The following is a 20,000-nucleotide window of genomic DNA, read 5'->3' as shown; positions in this document are numbered from 1 at the left end:
AAAAAGAAAAAAAATGGGTGTGCCCTCCTCTTCCTCGCCTCTTCTCCCCCCGCCCCGCCCTGCATTAAGATTCATATCATTTTTATTTTTATCACCTTTGATGTATGTTTTGTCTTCTTTCATGTATATAATTTTTTATTTCTCCTTTTTATTTATCTGAGACCTTACTTCACAAAGCAAGTTTTCAGAATGTTTGAGTTTGCAGCCCAAATCTGAGCTGAACTGTGTTGGCCCCACGCCCCCCTCTTGTGTGTGTCTGTGATGAAAGTTTGACCTGTCCTTTTTTTTTAGATCTGTTTTCACCAATGCCAGATGTTATATTAGCATCTGTTCCAAGGAAATATGAGTCAATAAATCTTCATAAAAACTTGATGTAAAAACATTTAAAGTTTACACAGTAAAAAATAAAAAGAGAAGAAAAAGCAACTAGAAACCATCACATTGAAATAAAATACCAAGCACAACAAAAGAAGCATGATTTTGCCGATCTTATAGAATTATAAAGGCAACAAATTAGAAGCTATTGAGGGAAATTAAGTAGTCATTTATCTGTATTTGTGAAATTAACTCCTTGTCATGCAGCATTTGTGAGTGCCGAGTACAAGGAAACACTGCCACGGACCGTGTGCTCAGGTTGACAAGCTAACAGAACACCTACCGTGCAAAAGATAATTCCTTACTGAGAAGTAACAACAATATGGTGGGATAGAGCAACATCAAAATACAGGAGACCCACCGTGGCTGGCCACCTCCCCACACTGAGCACCTCCCTGAGCTGACCTCATTTTCACAGACTGGACATGCACCACGTGTGTGTGTGAGCACAGCAGGCCTCATTCCTTATGGTGACCACCTCCCTGTGTTGACCGCTTTGTTACAGTCCCTTGGAGGGGGGTCATCTTACAGAGGTTCTGCTGTATTCCTAATATAACCCCCTAGAAGTATTTAATAAAGGGGCAGGCAAAATTACTTGGTTTGCAATGTGTATCTTATAAAAATAAAGCAGCCTTTCCTGATCCTCACAAGAAGGAAGACCTGAAAACACAAGTCCTGAGCATGTCTGCTGGAACTGACTGACTGGGGGGCAGTCAGGATGCAAGGTCTATTCCCCAAGTTTTGTTACCTGTGAAGAGATTGAAGGTACTGTCTGTAGCTTGCAGAGCTGAGAACTGAGACTGAGGTAATTGCTTTTGCCAGAGCCCTTGAAAGATTACAACTTAGTCAAAGTGTTGACCAAACAAGCAAACAGCAATTCACCCAAGAAACCAAAAGGAAGCTTTCTTCCTCTCCACTAGGCTGTGGGTTAAAAATAAGTCAGGGACTCTCGGAGCATTGGACTCCCTGGCTGCGCACGTCTCGTAGAGTGGGAGTTTGCATTTACTCAACTTATTAGTTGAGAAAATATTATGATATTGGATTCTGGGCCAATAATAACCTCATAAGGTCATAGGAAAACAAAAAGGACTTTTTGAGGTATGTTTGCACAACCCACACTAGGGGTTGGCATGGAAAAAGCAAGCCACTGTAGAGATGAAAATACAGTCAAAACTGGGGGAAAAAGAACTGCTCGGAACCAACCCAGAAGACACAGCCAAGATGTTGTTAAGCCCATAAGAAAAATTCTAAATAGTAAAGTATTGATAGAAGAGAGATATGAAGGACTATTGTTGGGAAGAAGATGCCGCCCTCACCGCTCTGCCCACAGTACACTGTGGACAAGGTGTCCATGTAGAATCTCTAAAGTGCAGTGTTGTTCGGAGACAACACATAGAAACGCCAGTGGAATCTGCTAAAAAGCGCCCAGAATTGACAAGTGAGCAACTTAGCAAAGTTCTGGCATAAAAGGGCAGTGTGGAAAAATCTCTTGCATTTTGATATACTGTCAATGAACAATGGAAAATTTAAATTTAAAATATACTTTTACAATTCCATCAAAAGTTAAAAAATACTTAGGGACAAATATGAAAAAGATGCCCAATACTACACAGTGGAAAAGTTGCTGAGAGAAGTTAGGGAAGATTTAAACGCATGAAGAGTTGCATTATGTTCATGCATCGGAAGATTCAATATATTTGAGACGTCAATTCTCCCCAAATTGGTCTGTAGATTCAACAGATTCTCAATCAAAATCTAATCAGTCTTTTACAGAAATTGATAAGCTCATTCTACAACTCATGGGGAAATGCGTGGTGCCCTAAACAGTGAAAACAATTTTTCAAGAAGAACAACAAAGTTGGAATGGCAGCACTAGCTGATTTCAAATCTTATTATAAAGCCACATTAATCATGACGATGGGTATGGTTGCCAAAATAGACAAATGAGTCTGTGAAACAGAATACTTGAGCCATAAAAAAAAAAACCTAACTTTGAATGAATCATAGACCGGTATTTAAACCTTGATGTGCTATTGCTTCTAAAATAAATTATAAGAAAAAATATTTGCATCTTGGGGTAGGAGAATAATTTACAAATATTACATGGAAAGCAAAATGTATAAAAGGAAAAGGTAACGATAATATAGTAAGAAAATTAAGGACTTCTGCTCTTTGGAAGCCAAGGCTAACACATTAAAAAGGCCACAGAGTATGAGAAAATAATTGCAAAGCAAATACTAATATTTGATATAGGATTTATGTCTACAAACATGGAGATTACACAAAACTCAATAATATGAAAGTGAACAGCCCAGTTTAAAAAGGTAAAAACTTTCAAGCTTTGAACTGATATTTCTTTAAAGAAGATGCACAGACTATAAATAAGCACATGAAAAGATACCCAGGATAATGAGTCACTGAGTCACTGCCAGTTAAAATGACAAGGAGATACCACCACACACCTGTCAGAACGGCTAAAATCGAAAGACTGAGCATGCTGTGTGTCAGCAGGATGCAGAGGAACTAGAACCCCGTACAGTAATCTGCGGATGTGAAGTAGTACGTCCACTCTGGAAAACACTCCCATAGCCTCTGAACAATACCAGCATACACCTATCATCCGAATCAGCTACTCTACTCCTTGGTATTTACCCAAGAGTAAAGAAAGCCCACACCCGGGCAAACACCTGAATGCAGATGTTCCTAGCAGCTCCACTACTAATAGCCAACAACTGGAAACAACCCACATGTCCATTAAACGGCAGACTATATAGTCACCCAGTCACTGTTTAACCATCCAAAGCAGTGAGGTTGCTGCATCAACATATAAGACCCTCATGCTGTGTGGAGGAAGACCAAACAGAACAAACGTGCACACTTCTCAGCTTCCTCCTGCTGCTGTCAGAGGTAACCACAAAGGTGGTGACGTCAAACAACACAAACTTAATCCTCACACAGCTCTGAAAGGCAGGAGCCTGAAGGGCTAAACCCTCAAAGGACCTTGCCATGACCCTGGGCCCACCAGATAATTCAGGATGCTCTCTCCATATCAAGGTCCTTAACTTAATCACACAGGATAACGTATTTCCAGCTTTCAGGGAATAGGATCTGGACATTTTCAGGGGCCAATATGGTGCATGCCACAATGCTGTATGATTCTATTTACGTGGAATTATAGAGAATTTGGATGCAAACCTGTGGTGAAAGAAGGCAGATCAGTGCTGTCTGAAGGGGGGAGGAACAAGGACCAGCAGAAGGAGGTGCTTTGGGAAGTGAAAAAGATGGTCATGGTGTGGAGTGTGGCCGCACAGTGTGGTCACATGTGAGAAGTGAGCAGATTGTGCAGCTTAAGTATGCACAGGGCATTGGATGTCAGTACGCCTCAGAAATGTAAAACAAGTGTGTTCTGATAGACGACATCAGAAAATTAATATTTGACAGCTCATTAAGTTTTTAAGGAAGAGAAAGACAGAGAAGATTAAAATAAAAATTCCAGGGATTAATGATTAGTTCATTAAAACAGAATCAAAAATTCAGTGGTGAGATTACATATCAAATAGACAAAGCTCAAAAGACAATTAAGAAATTCAAAATAAAGCATGAAGAAATCACACTGTGGACAGCTCATAGTGGTGAAAACAGAGCAAATATCGTAAGAGGTGAGTAGATATGAACACAGAAGGGAAGAGCCCAACTTACGCATACAACAGAAGAGAAAGATGGGGAAAGGGTCACGTTTGGCTACAGGACACATGTCTTAGGTTCAAGAAGTGCAGTGAGTCCAAGGAAGATAAAGAAAATTCACGGCAAGACCCATCATAATAAAGCTATGGACTCCCAAGATGAGAGGTGACGCCGCAAGCAGTCACACAGAGAAGACAACCTCCAGAGGCACGATGGCCAGACAGACCCGTGTTCCCCCACAGCACACGTGGGGGAGAAGGTACGATGTCTTCACATTTCTGAAGAAATGTAACTGCCAAGTAGTGATTTTACATGCCTTAAAGAGTGAGGAGCAAGGCGTGTATATGTATTTATTTACAAAGGCCTGAGAGAGTTTACTGCTCACAGACTTGATGATGGGACATCTAAATACACACTTCAGGAGAAAGGAAACTGATTGCGAAATTCAGCGTTCACGAAGAAATATCAATCACAGAAAACAGAAAATACATAAGGCAAGCTCAGGAAATATTAACTGCATGAGACAACAGCCAACTCAATTCCTGAATTTATGAGTATCCACACAAGATATGACTTAAGGAAGAGAGGCATACAATAAGGAAGGCGCCTCTTTAAAATCGGAAGAGTTGCTGAAGGAAAATAAAGATGTTAATTAATTTCAGGTTTTGCTGATGCTGATACACCATAAAATGTTAGTAGTTATCCCTGAATATTGCAAAAACGGTTAACTAGTGCTAAGGGGGTAGAAGAAAATCAGGGGAGAGAGAATTTAACACCCAAAAGAAAATGGGGAACAGATAGAAAACCTGTGTCATTGGTCCTGACCCTTGGCCCTTGACCGTGTCCCGTACCATCACCCTCGTTCCGTCACCTGTCCATGTGGCTAAACTACCTGCCACCTCACCTCACAACACTACCTATCAAACTTCTAGGATGCAGGCAAAAAAAATAGCACTAAGAAGAATGTTCAAAGGCAGTAAAATAAAAGAAACACAATTAATTAGCTTAGTATCTAAGAAGTGGGACTGGTAACAGAGTAAACCTGAACTGTTAAAAGTAAGAAAATATTTAACTTAATAACAGGAAATAATTTGCTCTTTTTTTTTTTTGAAGATTACATTTATTTATTTTATTTTATTATTTTTATTTATTTATTTGTTTTTTGAGACAGAGTCTCACTATGTCGCCCTTGGTAGAGTGCTGTGGCGTCACAGCTCACAGCAACATCAAACTCTTGGGCATAAGTGATTCTCTTGCCTCAGCCTCCCAAGTAGCTGGGACCACAGGCACCCACCACAATGCCCTGCTATTTTGTTGTTGTCATTGTTGTTTAGCTGGCTAAGGCTGGGTTTGAACCTGCCAGCCCTAGTGTATGTGGCCAGTGCCCTAACCACTGAGCTATGGGCACTGAGCCAGGAAATAATTTGATAGAGGAAAAAAATAAAACTGGAAGGACCAACATCATCGACACCTTTTAATGAACAACAAAATGAGCATAAACTAGTCAGGTTTATCTAAGAGAAATGACTGGAATCCCCCACAAACATATACATTTAGGATACACCAGGGGTCTGGAACTACAGGGGGAAGTATTAAAAATTATCAGAGGATATTACAACTCTACACCAATAACTCAGTATTTATACATGTCTTCTTATAAAGAGAGAACTTTATATGTAGAAGTTTAAATATATACCTAGAACTCTATATATAATGGGAAATACATATGTAAACATTATACAATATACAGAAAAACATCAATTTCCTATAAGTAAATACACGCACACATTTAGGACGAATGAACAGTTACAAAACTGAATCAAGAAAAAAATAATTTGCATGTTCCATATGTTTAAAATGCTTTATACAGTACGAAATTTAATAACTTTAATATTATGTAAACTATTACTTTAAATTATTTTTTAGAAAGACAAGCGGAGTGCTTTGAGGAATGATACTTGAGTGAGGCCCAGAGGTCTCTCCTGGGATGAGCCTGGGGCTCCCTGCAAGGGAAGGGGCTGCCTGGGAATCCCCAGACTCAGCCTGAAGTCTGTCCAGGAAGGAGGATCCCAGGGCTTTGGAGAGGCGGGACCCCGGGCACAACCGTTCAGCTCCAAGGAGACAGTACCAGCAAGAGGCCTGGAGACACTCAGGAAATGGGTAGGATAATGTCCCCTCCTCCCAATGTCAAGTGCGCCTTCAGGTCCGTTAGTGAACTGCAGCTGACGTGGGAAATGTTTCCCGTGATGTTGCTGGAAGTCTAGTTTGGGGGGGGGCGGTGTCTCTCCGCAGAGCGTGGTTTTCCACCAGCCTCTGGGACGCTGTGGTCTCAGCCCCGGGACCCACCCAGGGCTCTGCCAGGAGGTGTGTGTTGCAGCGAGGCCTCACTTGGTGCTTACAGCCTCCCCAGGTCCAGGCCCCACCAAGAGCGTCCTCTACCCACGCAGAAGCATGGGGTCGTGACATAAACTGCCCAGGGTTACACAGGATTGCAGAGGCTTGAGTGAACCCCACGATTTGTTCTTCAGAACTGCAAGAAAGTAGAGTGGCCCCGTCATCCTGGCGTTAAAGCTGCCCTGTTCTGCAGCTTGTTTTTGTTAGTTTTGTTTTTAAATTTTTTTAGTAAATTTAAAAATGCTAGAAAAAGTTTGATAGATCACCAGTTTGGAGTTCTGACTAAAAGGAAGGTTTGGTTCTGCAATGAACACGTGAGAGGAGGGGACGTCGGACTTCAGGCCCCACAGTGGTGCATTGGGTGGGTGAGGGGCTTGAGCTTGGTCCCCGCTGAGCAGAGGCCATGCGCTGATTCGGGAGCAAATGCTGCTTGGGAGAAGTGGCCGCTCAGCATGATCCCACACTGTGGGATAAATTCAGAAGGAGGCCCTGGAGCCTTCAGTCGCAGCAGCACAGTGACACAGCGCTGGACTGTAACTCACAGTATAAAGTACACATCTGTGGGCCTGTGCTGATGTAAATGGATGATTGAATAAATTAACAGATAGAAGAGAAAAGACAAATAGTCCGGGCAGAGGAATTCCAGAGTGTGTGGCAGGCACGTGCCACGCCTTGGGTGTGGGCTGTGCACGGTGACTTCCCAACAACACAGTATGGAAACAAGGAATAAAACGTCACTTTCCTGAGGGTAAACCTGACAAGCACACTCCAGCCGGGTGTTCGAGGTCAATGGTAACTCCTGTCAGTGGGGTGCAACGTCACAGAAAGTCCTGCATGCCACCGGGGCTTTCCTCCCCTCACCCACCCCCATCACAAGAGAAACACATCAGACAAATTCCAGCAGAGGAGTGCCTTGGTCCGTCTCTGCATCACCAAGGTCATCAAACCACAAGGGTCACCAAAAACAAGGAAAACCAGAGAAACTGTCCCAGGGGTGGGCCTAAGGGGAAATGAGGGCTGCATGTAATTTGGGGTTCTGTATGGGGTCCTGAGACACAAAGAGGACTTTAGGTAAAAACTAAGAATTTTAATGAACTATTAACTCCAGCGAACAGCATCCTATCCATATTGGTTTGTTAATTCTCCGCACTAAGCAGGGTGTTTCTAACGGGGGACGCTGCAGAGCTATGCCGGAACTCTCCCTCCTCTGATTGGTCTTTGAACCTCAAACTGTTCTAAAAAATGATGTTAAAAACAAACGAGGAACAAAAATGGCATACGTCTAAAACCCACATCATTGCAGCATTTACCCTATGGACACAGCCACTCAGAGTAGTTTTACTTCATTTTTATTTTATTTTGTAGAATTAGTTCAGAAAGGTGTGTGGCTAATTTTATCTGCTTGGTCGTTTTAACAATGGCCAAGTATATTCTCAAATTTGGTTTAAAAACATTGCTCCCTGGTGGACACCCTCTATACCAGCTGCCATCTGAAAATGAATTTTCACAGCTTAGTTTTAAGCACCTTGAAGACGGGAGTTTATAATGGAAGTGCTGACACAATCGGAACGGGAGTGGTGTGAATGCTGCGCTATAATTTATACTGTCAGCCCATATTCCAGCGCTTTCTCTATGCACTGTGCTCCACACAAATAGGAGAGGAAGGCTCTGCAGTGAATTATTGTGCAATTAATCATTTGACCATGAGGGATTCATTTACTAATTAAAAACGCAAAAAGAGTAAATTGAAATAACCAGTGACTCCTAAATCATGTCTCCTGAAGCATCAGCTGCACAGTAATAAATCACAGTGTATCAATCAGAGTCCTGCACATCCGGACACCTGTACCTCAGGCCGGTCTGAAGCAGCCCTCTGTGCAGGGACGCTTTTGTATACACAGCAACTAGAGATGTAGGTAAATAAGCACGCATGTGCCCATGCACCTCTGTGTGTGCCTGTACATCAATCCATGCAACATCGAATTCTAAAAAATGAAAATGGTCATAGTAAACCCTGAAGTGAAAAGCCACAGAAACACAGAGTGATGTTTGTGTACACAAACAGGGTGTCCAGTTTGTACTATGTACACAAACAGGGTGTCCGGTTTGTACTATGTACACAAACAGGGTGTCCGGTTTGTACTGTGTACACAAACAGGGTGACAGGAACACAGAGTGATGTTTGTGCACACAAACAGGGTGTCCTAGTTTGTACCTATTGCTCATGTTACGTTGGAACTCACGCTTGATGCCTTGATTCTTTTGACACAGGTTAGCTTAGCAAGAAAAAATTAGACAGCTTCGCAATTTTCAACACAAGTTTGAAATCTTCTCAGGAGGAATTTAGCAAAGCCACAAGACGGGTCAACACCAAGCAGAACTGATGCTGTTGCAAAGCTCTCAAATGTTTCTGTGACCTCTGGGTTCGCCCTTGCTCTGACCCACACACCAGGAGTCAGGAGAAACAGGAGTCAGGCGTTTGGTGTTAGACAAATGTGGTTTGGGCCGTTGTTAAAACTACCAAGCAGATAAAATGAGCCACGCACCCTTCTCAACCAAGTCTTGGCAATCCTTTGACAAGGTTTTATACCAAATGTTCCTGAATTCTGCCCACTGCAGGACATGGGAGTTGTGTAGTGCCTGGTGCCCACCCCCAAAGCAACAGAGACCACATGCCCCCCTGAGGTCAGGGGGCCAAGTCGTGATGAGAGGGAGGGGAAGTAGGACACTGTCATTAACTCAACACTTCTGGTGTGAAGAACGTCCTTAGGCCCTGGTGGCAGAGTTGAGAAGGTGCCACAGTGTGGGAAAGTGGCTGTACTGTCACCATCAAAAGCTACAACTGCGTTGCGCCCAGACCGCCCTCCGCCAGCCCCCACTGGTGTTTCCTCCCCAGGGAGGGTGAAACCTGCAGACAGGGCGCTGCCAACCGCCCTCATCCACAGTGAGTGCTCAACACCTGCGTGCAGGACACAGGGTTAGATGCTCCCAATAGGGTGGCCAAACGGACAGGCCCTGCCTTCTTAGTCTTTTTCATTCCGGATGGGAGAGACATATAAAAAACAATTGAGAAAAATATAGAGAAGTTTTTATAATGGGATAATACCATGATGTAAACATAATTTTTGGAGTAACATTAAGTATGCTTTTAAGAGTTTAGATGGAGTTAGACAAACTTGAACTTAAAATCTCAGCTTTGCATGTACCAAGGGCTGACCTTGGGCATCTGTGAGCGGAGCTTGTGACAGCCCCAACAGAAGGAGTTTTAGTGAAGATTAAGGCAGAATATGTGTACAAAAAACCTGGCTCACAGCGTAACAGTAATAAGTGACAGAAATCAAAACTACCATTTTCATAATACATTTTAACGTCATTCATCTATCTTACGTCTTACAGATTTTTCAGAATTTTACTTTTTGCTTTCTAATCTCCACACCAATTTTAACTTTTTCTACATTATTCATTTTCCTTTTTCTGTCTCGGGTTCATTGCAACCTTTGCGTCTTGTGCCCCACCCCCTATCCCTACACTGACTCTTCCTTACAATACAAGGCACAAGTAAAAGTCCGTTATTTAGTTGAGTGGTATAAAATGTATTTAGACTATAAAACAATCCTTTGACAAGGTTTTATACCAAGTGCTATTAAATATCCATTTGTCAAGGGACTGGAGAACTGATTTTTGTGGCTCCCTAGATATTTTGGTTAGAGGTAATGTTACTTAATAACTTCCTAAATGATCTGAAAAGCAAATAGCTTTTGATTGTTTGCTTGTTTTAGAATAGTTTTTAAGTGATACCCTGGCCCTACTGGCCAGCACTTTATACCTGTAAAACACAAAATTAGCATCAGGACATGTAAATTCTAGTTTGAGTATTTCAATGAATGAGGTGAGGTGTAGCAAGGCATTTTAGTTTAGGGATGTGATTTCACATCTGCAAAATGAGAATGGTAGAAAACAATACTTTTAATAGCAGAAACTCCTTTTTTCCAAATGTCTATATCAGTATATAGATAGATAGATAAAGAGAGAAGAATTTGTGTGTATACACACACACACAACCTCTATGTTTAAGGTCATGGGAATATGAAAGCCATAGGGATTATCTTCAAGCAGTCTCAGACGTCTCAAAGCTTCGACTATCATTTGTATACTGAAGACAACTAAACCCACCCTTTCTGTCCTTTCTTCTCAGAATACTAGTCTCTCAATCTCTCTTCTGCTGAATGTTCCTGACTTTAGATCCCTCAGGTGGCTCAAATCTGGTTTGTCAAGATCTGTGGAGGGCACACAGGCTCCAGAGCTGTGCTCCCTCTGAGATTTCCACAGTAGAAATGTTATTACAAGGGGGCAGGGATGGATTCAGGTTTTAAAGAGCAGGAATCTTGAGTACATGGGGGAAGATATTTTTAAGGAAAATCATGTGGAAATGTGAATAAAATATGTAGTACAGGGCCTCGAAAAAGGCTCACTGCAGGGCCTCACTATAAAACTGCCTCTGGGCTCACCTGACCCTCGGGCACTGGGCCCTGGTTCCTCTTCCAACCTTTCATCATCCTCCAACCTTTGCCACTGCTCTCCCCCCCACTGTGTGTGACTTCAGTCCAGTTGAGGAGCCTTCGTTGCCCCTCCGCCCTGGCTAGGTTCTCCTCCTGTAAGCCTGTTGGACGGCTCTGTCCAGTAATTGTCCAGTTACTGCCCACTCTTCATTACCATGTGCTTCTTGGAGTAGAAGCTCTGACCTGTATCCCTGATATGAGACCTGGAAGGTGCTCAGTGAATGTTGAATAATGTGTTTAAGCAGAAATTTATCAGATGAATTTCAGTGAAAGGGTGTGCCACATGGTGTATTGTAGAGAAATAACTTAATTCTCCTTTGAGGCCAGGGATGAAAGATGAAGTCTATTTTTATGCCGTGAGTAGAAAATTTATAGAACACATTGTCTTACAAAATATAAAACTAAACACGTATTTGTGCTCAGGTGTTATAAAACTATGGTAGCTACTAAGGAAAAATAGGATGGGTTTAAAAGGGAAATCTTCATTCTTTCATTGACAGCATAGAGAATGACAAGGCATCTTAAATTGAAGGACAGATGTTAGGGAAATATTTTCAATTGTTGTTGATTTGAAAGGGAGATGATATTGTGGTGTTTTTATTTCATTACAATTTTTAATGTAAGACAGAGCACAGGTTTAGCCTGAGGACAGCTGACTTTAGAATGAATTGCTTTCTGAGTGAACAGAATGGGACGTGGCCACGGGGACTAATAGGGGCAGTGATACTACCTGTGAAGTTGTGCCCGAGCTGACGGCTTTTCTTGCAACCATGATGATGGATACTGGGAAAAGAACGTCTCCTTTATGTAACTATCGTGTGGGCACTGTCATGTGAAATCTGTTATGATGTCTGAATATTGATGATGACGCAAAAATATTGCAAAGCAAAAATGATTTCAAGGTTATTCAGTATAAGCAGATCTACCAAAGAGTAAGATGTACCTTCAGGATGGCTTAGACAATCTGGCCTAAAAATTAACCAGGTTTGCTTCAGTTAAAATATCTATGAGAGGAGCTGAACAAAATTATGTTACTAGGAAGTAAACCAATGTTATGAAGCTAAAAGCAAACTAAGAACCTTTAAAAGTGAGGTTGCATTTGAAACCCCCGTTGCCTTACTTCTCTCGTAGTACTTGTCTAATACACAGTATGATTTGCTTATTCACATTTGTATGGGCTGAGTTCCTCCTGCTAGAAGGTAAGAGCTCTGAGGACTGGGATTTCCATCTCTTGTTCCTACAGCTGTACCTGAGCACATAGAAAAATGCTTCAATAAACATTTGTAAAACAGTTGTCTGTCTTTTTTTTTCCTCTCTCGTTTTTAACCTGTCAGTAATGCCAACCACTTACTTCTTTTAAAGCATGTTACTCTGTGGCAGGTGATGTGCTCACCGGTTGGGTGATGAAGCATGCACAAAATAAATGAATCAGGAAGTCTCTGACTTGAGCTCAAAATACAGCAAGCACTGAGATTCTATGAAGAACTTCATTACTTGGGGGGGAGTGTGGTGTCAGAGAGGCCTCAGAGGTGCCCGTGTCCACAGTCAAGTGCACGGGACAGACGTCTGGCTGGTGAGCAGCCATCCTGGGGTGGAGTGAAGATGAAGCGGGAAGCAGTGGAGTGAGAGGCGCTTCCCTGGGCCCAGCATTGGGTCAGACTGCTCAGGGCTCACTCGTGGCCACTCTGTGAGATGACTTACCATCAGGAAACTTGGTGCCTGGACAAGCTAGAGAACAGCATGAAGCCACACTGCCCGGGTGTCGCTCTCCTGATGCCGTTTCTGCCTTACAAATGCAGGTATTTTAAAGCGGTAAGATGAGGAACGCTTTACGGTACCTGACCCAAACGTGAAACAATGATAACAGTACTGAAAATAGTAAAACTGTAAAATAAAACATTTATTCTTAATTTCATATTTCGTACAGTTTGTAGTATACAAATGTGTGTGTGTGTGTATACATTGTATCTCTATTTTTCAGATTACATGGCTGAAAACTCTCTGGACAACAGCTTAAATTTTTCCTAAAATTTAGGAAAAACATAGCTAACGGTGCTTTCTTTCCATTCTAAATACAGTTCTCATTTCCAAGATATTGTGTTTAAGAGTCACTGGTCATCATCCTGAGATATAGAGGCAAAGGTCTGGGGGCACCGAGCTTTTAACATCAGTGGGAGACATTTGCCCAAGGGCCCTGAAAGGGTTACTGTATCTCCCTAACCTAACGACCCCCCAAAGAGCAATTTCCTCCTCTCTCAGCCACACCATTAGCCTCACATTCTCCCCTTTCATGTATCTTCAAATAGTTCCCAGAGGGGTGACTTAGTAAATCTGGAAACACTAAAATCCAAACTTATGAAATGCCTTTTAAGCATAAGTGCACTCTCTGTTCTCCTAAAACATCTCTCTCCACCAGCTCACGCACGTCCTGCCGCCCCAGGGTCTGTGTGCTCACAAGCAGTACACACTGAAGTCAGAAGTTCCCAGACAATGCTGATTTTCAGAGCAGCGAATGGCCACTGACTTAACACAGATACTGCTTTTAAGTGTTCATTTGTTCTTTTCTGAATTGTTGAAGGTCGACCTTCCTGAGTGAGTTTCTGTTCCATATCAATTGTGATTCAACTGAATGTGGCTTCTTGCCCTTTGATAGTGACCTTTGACAAGAATAACTAGACCATTTTCTACTGATGTTCACGTTTCAAAATCCACATTTTGAATTTTTAGTGTCAGTAGCAAATATGATTTACTATAAAAAACATAGTTCTATTTGTTTGCTGTTGTGAGATCAACATTATTTCTAGTACTATGTAAAACACCTCTTTATTCATCCCCTTGAACACAAGTTCAATTCAGCAAAGACAGTCTGAGAATCTTCTATGTTGCACTCACCCCAGAGTCCATTTGTGCTGAATCCCAGTGCCAAGTGGACATTGGATCTGAGCAGATTGTTAGACCAAAAGGGAGGGCAAACAGCCTCTTTTAAAGTCCTAATGTCGGCATTGGGCAGTTTTACCAGAAAATTCAGTGTACTTTAAAAATCAGAAAGAAGAATAAAATTTAAAGTAAATATATAGAAATTAAAATAATGAAACGAATTATTAATACAAGTGGCTGTTACATTAATTTTGTTCCCCAAACCAGATATAATTCTTTTTGTGTAATTATCACCTGTAAAATCCATTGCAATTTTTATTTTTTTTTAAATAAAGGAAAAATGGTAATATTCAAAACCAAGGGATGCGGAAAAAATTCTCAGACTCTAGGCCCACATTATTTTACTTTGAATAGCAACTATGGAAACATTATCCACCTGTCTGATTTCTCTGGATTCCTCACGGAGAAAAAGGGTAACAACAATCAGTCCTTACTGAGCGACTGCACAGGAGGCCCTACTGCAGACAGTTCAGCTCATGCTATGTTTCTTGCACAAGAATCCTTGCACCAGCTTTTTAAGTGAAATAGTATAATATTTTACCCAATTTTGATTGTAATAAAATTGTGGTGCTAAATGCTTACTAATAATCATATGCCTTTAGTACACCTCAGTGCCAGGATAGGATGACCCAGGGCTTTCTGTTCCCAAGATTAAGAGAGAATAAGTGGATGAATTCTCATTCCTTACAGGTGGGCATGGTAAAAAAGGTGATGAGGAACTATACAAGTTTATTATGCAAGGTTTGGGCCAGGTACGGTGCCTCCTGCCTGTAATCCCAGCACTCTGGGAAGCTCGGGGAGTGGGGGGGATCACCTGAGCTCAGGAGTTTGACACCAGCCTGATCAAGAGCAAGACCCTATCTCTACTAAAAATAGAAAGCACAGCCGCGTGTTGTGGTGGGTGCCAGTAGTCCCAACTACTTGGGAGGCTGAGACAAGAGGATCACTTGAGCCTAGGAGTTTGCGGTTGCTAAGAGCTATGACGCCACTGCACTCTACCCAGGGTGACAGAGTCTAAAAAAAAAAAAAAGTTGTATATATTTTTCGTAGTATCACACCTTCAATAATACTTTAAAATAGCAAAAAGACTTGATTTGTTATGGGGTTAAAAATGCTGCTTTTTCACGTTATAGAAATATTAGGCATTACAGTTAATTTAAGTCTGTATTTTGAGAAGTTTACCGCCTTTGATTTCATGTTTCCATTTATAATATTTACTTTCTTACTGTTGCCTGGCACATTGATGGCGAGGAGGAAGAAGGCTCCTCCCACAGGGATGAACTGCCCTGCCCCTGCACCAGGCTTTCAGACCTACAGGTTGAAATTTAAGTCCCCAATTCACAAGCAAGGTGCCCAGGAGGGAAATTCAGGAACCACAGAGCTTCAGCTCCGCTGCTTCCCCCTGGGTCTCTCACAGCCGCCACCACCTGCTGCCCACCAGTGGCCTGAGTAGCAGCCCGGGGCAGACTCCCCGACTCCCTGCTTCACTGGGCCTCACTGTGAGTCTTCTCCCGTAGGCCACCTGCCCTCTGTCTCCACTTCACACACTCAGCTTGTGAGCTGTGCAAGTACTTAGTGCACATTCGCCATGAGTGTTCACCACTGCTGCTTGTCAGGAGGGCGACTCTGGTGTCACGTTGTCTGTTGGGTGGGGGTTACTTCTCTACAAAATAGATGCACTGGGGCCTGGGATCTCTGAAACTGAAGGTTGGTACTTACCATGCGTCTTAACAATGTGGTGCTGTGAGGTCTATAAATTAAAATTATCAATATATTATGTGTCTCCAGGAACTTTTATAAGTATTTTTTAAAGTTCTTTTAAAGTACAAGGTCCAGTCCAGTGAATTCCAAGTTAATTCCAAGTTATTGATTGTGCTGGGTGCATGTCTATTTTGTGGGAGACTAACGTATGTGTTTATTTGAAGTAACTTTCCTTAGAATACATTTCTATCACAAGTGTCTCTTACGGCTCATCATACACATACACGTTCCGTACAGAGCAGGCGTAACCAAGGTGATACTCACTGGCACATGTAGAAGTGGTTGTTGGCCACATCCTTTCAAGCCAGTTGTGAAGAAGGTCACGTGGTTGGTGTGCGTTACAGCATGTGACCAGCACTTCAAAGTAAACCCCAACCCGTGCCATGTAAATAAACGCACGCTGAGTTTGCACAGGTAAACAGTGTGGTGGGATGAGTTCGCTGGGGTTTAGCTCTTTCATCTGTGTCTCTGGGGTGCCCGGAGTGCACAGAGGAGTTGTTTAATAGTTATCTGCCATCCCCACTTGTCTTCAAATATCGTGATTTAGATAGAACTCTAATGCATGGGAGCAACTTGTCCCCCGAGCATTCCTCAGAATATAAATTAAGTGATATTATAACAGAAGCCCCCTCTTAGCTCAGCATAATGAATATGAACCATCATGTTCTCCTGACCAGGGTTATGGTATGAGAATGAATTACTCTATTAACATCTCTTTTAAGTAGCATTAGTGGTAATAAATGGAGAGATTTAACGTAATACTGATAATATTATTCATGCAAAAATAGCACACTTTATCTTGTTAAAACAATTAAAATGTGCTTTCAGGATATTTTACAGCACAGAGATATGATGCTAGTGAGTGCTTATTGCATGGTACTGAATACATCAGCGTAGGCCAGTAATGCTGATAATCTGATAAAAATCGAAAAGCTGATTTGGGTGCTATGCTAATTCAGGATCATCTTCTTGGCCCTAGGTACTACCCAAATGCTGCATACGATTGCAGCAAGCTTTAGTGGTGATATCAGATTAAATTCAATCCTTTTGCTGATAATTTTTTTCAAAGAAATTACATCCACCGGTCCTCAGCATAAACCCTCTTTAGCTGTTAAGCAGCCTGTAATATTGCATTTTAAGCCTTGTATATTGCTGTTTTCTTCCCAGACATATTTAAGCTTTGTTGTCAGTTATAGATCATCTTATCCCAATGATGTAAATCCAAAAACAACAAAAAAAAGCATAGATAACTTACATGCATTGCCAGTGACCTTATTCTGAACATAGCATTAAAGCTAACCTTCTCAACAGCCAAATCTAGTATTATGACATGAATGAAGACAGTGTGTGCCTCCTGTCACACAGCTCTCCAGTTAGTGCTTTAGACTGTTTTGTGAATAATTGTATTTGCCATAAGAAACGTTCTAAACAAAGGCAAGTTGGCTGATGGGAAAGGACCTTCTTTCCTTTTGAAGTGATAAAAAAACTCAGGAACTAGATGTGATGGTTGGATGACGTTATGAACAGGAGAGCGGCCACTGATGTGGGCACTTTAAAATGGAGAAATGGGGACGTTCAGGTTCTGTGCTTAGCACTATTTAAAAAAAAAAAAAGTGAGTGGGCTCTGATATGGTTGTGTGGCAGATCAGTGCATCAGCTGCCCCTGGTCCCAGGCAAGAAGGAAGCATTAGATGAATCTTCGTAGATTTTTGTGACATATATACTTCCTTCCTGGTGGGGTTTCCAAATGGTGTTTCTACATATTAGCACAATTTTGTAAGACTCTTTCCAGAGAAGGTTCCCCTCTACACAACACACAAACATTTTTAGATTTTGGCCAGGAGGAATTATAATTTTTAACCTCCAATATGTGAAGTCAAATCAATGGTCTTAAATGCTTTTCTTATTAGAAGTGACTAATAAGGTTATTAGGAGCATATATTAAGATTATTATCTTTACTATTTCTGCATACACTTGATATAATTTGGAAGAAACAATTATCTTCAAAATCTTGCAATCATGTTACACTGGGGAAATTTTCTTATTTTAGTTAAGACTTTAGCAAAGCCCAGTAAATGGCCACGTCTGTCCCTTTCCCATCAGCTTTTTAATTACTCTCAGCATGGTCCTTTTTACTTGATCCCAGATAAATTTTGCCCATATGAGTGGAGCTGAAGTTTCCAGGGCGAGATCAGGTTTGCATTACAGACAAAACACATATTTACATGAATGAGCCTCCTTGACTGTACGTAATTAGTCAGGGGACAGGAGACTAATAGGATCCGCAGAGTAAGGACTTAAAGTATTAGTTTCTCATATTTATGATTAATGCTTTTCTTATCAGCCTGAGGCTCTGAATGGGATCATGAAGCATGTTGGGTTAAATGATTCTTTGTTACAAATACAGACATTATACTCCAGTGAAGCCCAAAGGAGAATATTGACTTGCTACTTATACCTTCATCAGAAATAAGCCAACTTGGAGCCAGGAAAAGTTGGTTTTTATTATTTATACTTTTAACTTATCCTCTAAATGACTTCTTAAGCATTTGACATTCTTAGACAATACTCTTCCCGTTAGCGATAGGCAAATTTCCATGCAGATGCTCATCTTCATATTCCTTTTAAATGGTCTACACTTGTGTGGTTTGTTACATCTCTGCTTATTCATTTATTTGTTGGTAAAGAACTCCCAGGATCATACACAAATAATAACTTTCCAAAGTAATGGAGGTGTTACAGTGTGCACATTGATTACTGCAGTTGGATTGGATAATAGAATTCATATTTGGCATTAGTAAATTGCAAATATTCCCCAGGGGGCAACATCACCCTGGTTAAAAATCACTAAACTGTTTCAAGAGGTTCCTAAACTTCTCAGTTCATGATGCCCTAATGTCTCAGCATTGTTTTTCTTAAACTCCCCTAGGCCAAAAAATATATAGCAAATCGTTGAGTGTACTAAATAGATTCAAACAACATTCACAGTACATATATCCTAAAAATTTTGGAGCTATTTGGGAAAAAAATATAAAATGGAGATAAAAACATAAAAAAGTCAATTTTATTCTTAATTGAAAATACTGGTGTATGGGATGGTTGCACCTGTTGTGCACTGCACAATTTCTCCAACACTGATATTGGATCAGACACCATCGCCCTCATGAGTCATTCACATTGATCCCATGAGGCACATGATTTCCCACATGACAGTCACTCAAAACCAGTTTCCCCTAAATGTGCAGTCATTGGAGAGGTTGAAGCACCATCCAAAGTAAGGATTGGGTGTCACCTCCAGCTCAGCATGTGCAGTGTGGGGCTCGTGTCCGTCATGTCCCCTGGTGCACAGGTCATGGGGACCGCAGAACTAAACCATCCCCGAGGTGCCATTCAGTTCTTACAGTTAACAAGTGTTGTGCGTGCCATGAGGTCTCCATAACTGTGTGTTGGAGAAGATGTGAAGTGCTGGGGATGTCAACAGGGCTCACCACAGCTCTGTGGGGACACACAGTGTGATGGTCACATTGAAATGTGCCTCAGACAGAAAATCCCCAGGGTGGCCTGCAGCTCAGGCTGGTAAGGATGGAGGGGTTTCAGGGGGGTTGGTAGTGATCCAGGGGTACTGAGCAGATGGCATGTGCTGAATGCTATGGGGGTGGAAGTGTCTGTGGCAGGTGTCAGAGAAGACAGGGACCCAGGGTCGCTGCCCAGCGGAGCAGCCAAATGACACCGTGTTGGGTTGAAGAACACAGTAGGCAAAGTGGAGTCAGCTGGGGCCCGGAGAAAAGAGGGGAACGCAGATTCTGGTTCAGATGCTTCTGAGACATTCTAGTGACGGTTCCTAGCAGAATCTTAAACTACAGATGTGGAGTCCTAAGCTTGAGTGAGATCCCCAGAAAAAGCACTCAGCAAGAAGGTAGAGGAGGCAGAGGCCAGTTGTTCAAGGCTAGCAGGAAATTCAGACAAGGATGGGAAGAAACCAGTGTGATTTTGGTTGCACAGACAAGATAAGTGTGTTCAGAGAAATACTTTGGTCAGTGAAAGAAAAAATTAAGTCCAGGCTGGCTTAGTTCTAAAGACTGCATTCTTTCCTCAAACTTCCCTTTTAATATGTCATGTGCTAAAGGGGAATGAAGAAGGCTAATAAATAGGCAGAGGACTGTGAGGAAAACAACTGCAACCAACACGTGCTCTCTTCACAGGGGAAAGGGCCGTGGACAGGGTGGGCTCACTCACTCACTCACATGTGCTCCCTTCACAGGGGAAAGGGCCGTGGACAGGGTGGGCTC

This window comes from Otolemur garnettii, unplaced genomic scaffold (assembly GCF_000181295.1).
Source record: "Otolemur garnettii isolate 467f Iridium unplaced genomic scaffold, OtoGar3 scaffold00027, whole genome shotgun sequence".
In the NCBI taxonomy this organism is placed as follows: Eukaryota; Metazoa; Chordata; class Mammalia; order Primates; family Galagidae; genus Otolemur; species Otolemur garnettii.
The sequence above is the reverse complement of the archived record's forward strand: the minus strand, read 5'-3'. Positions refer to the sequence as shown.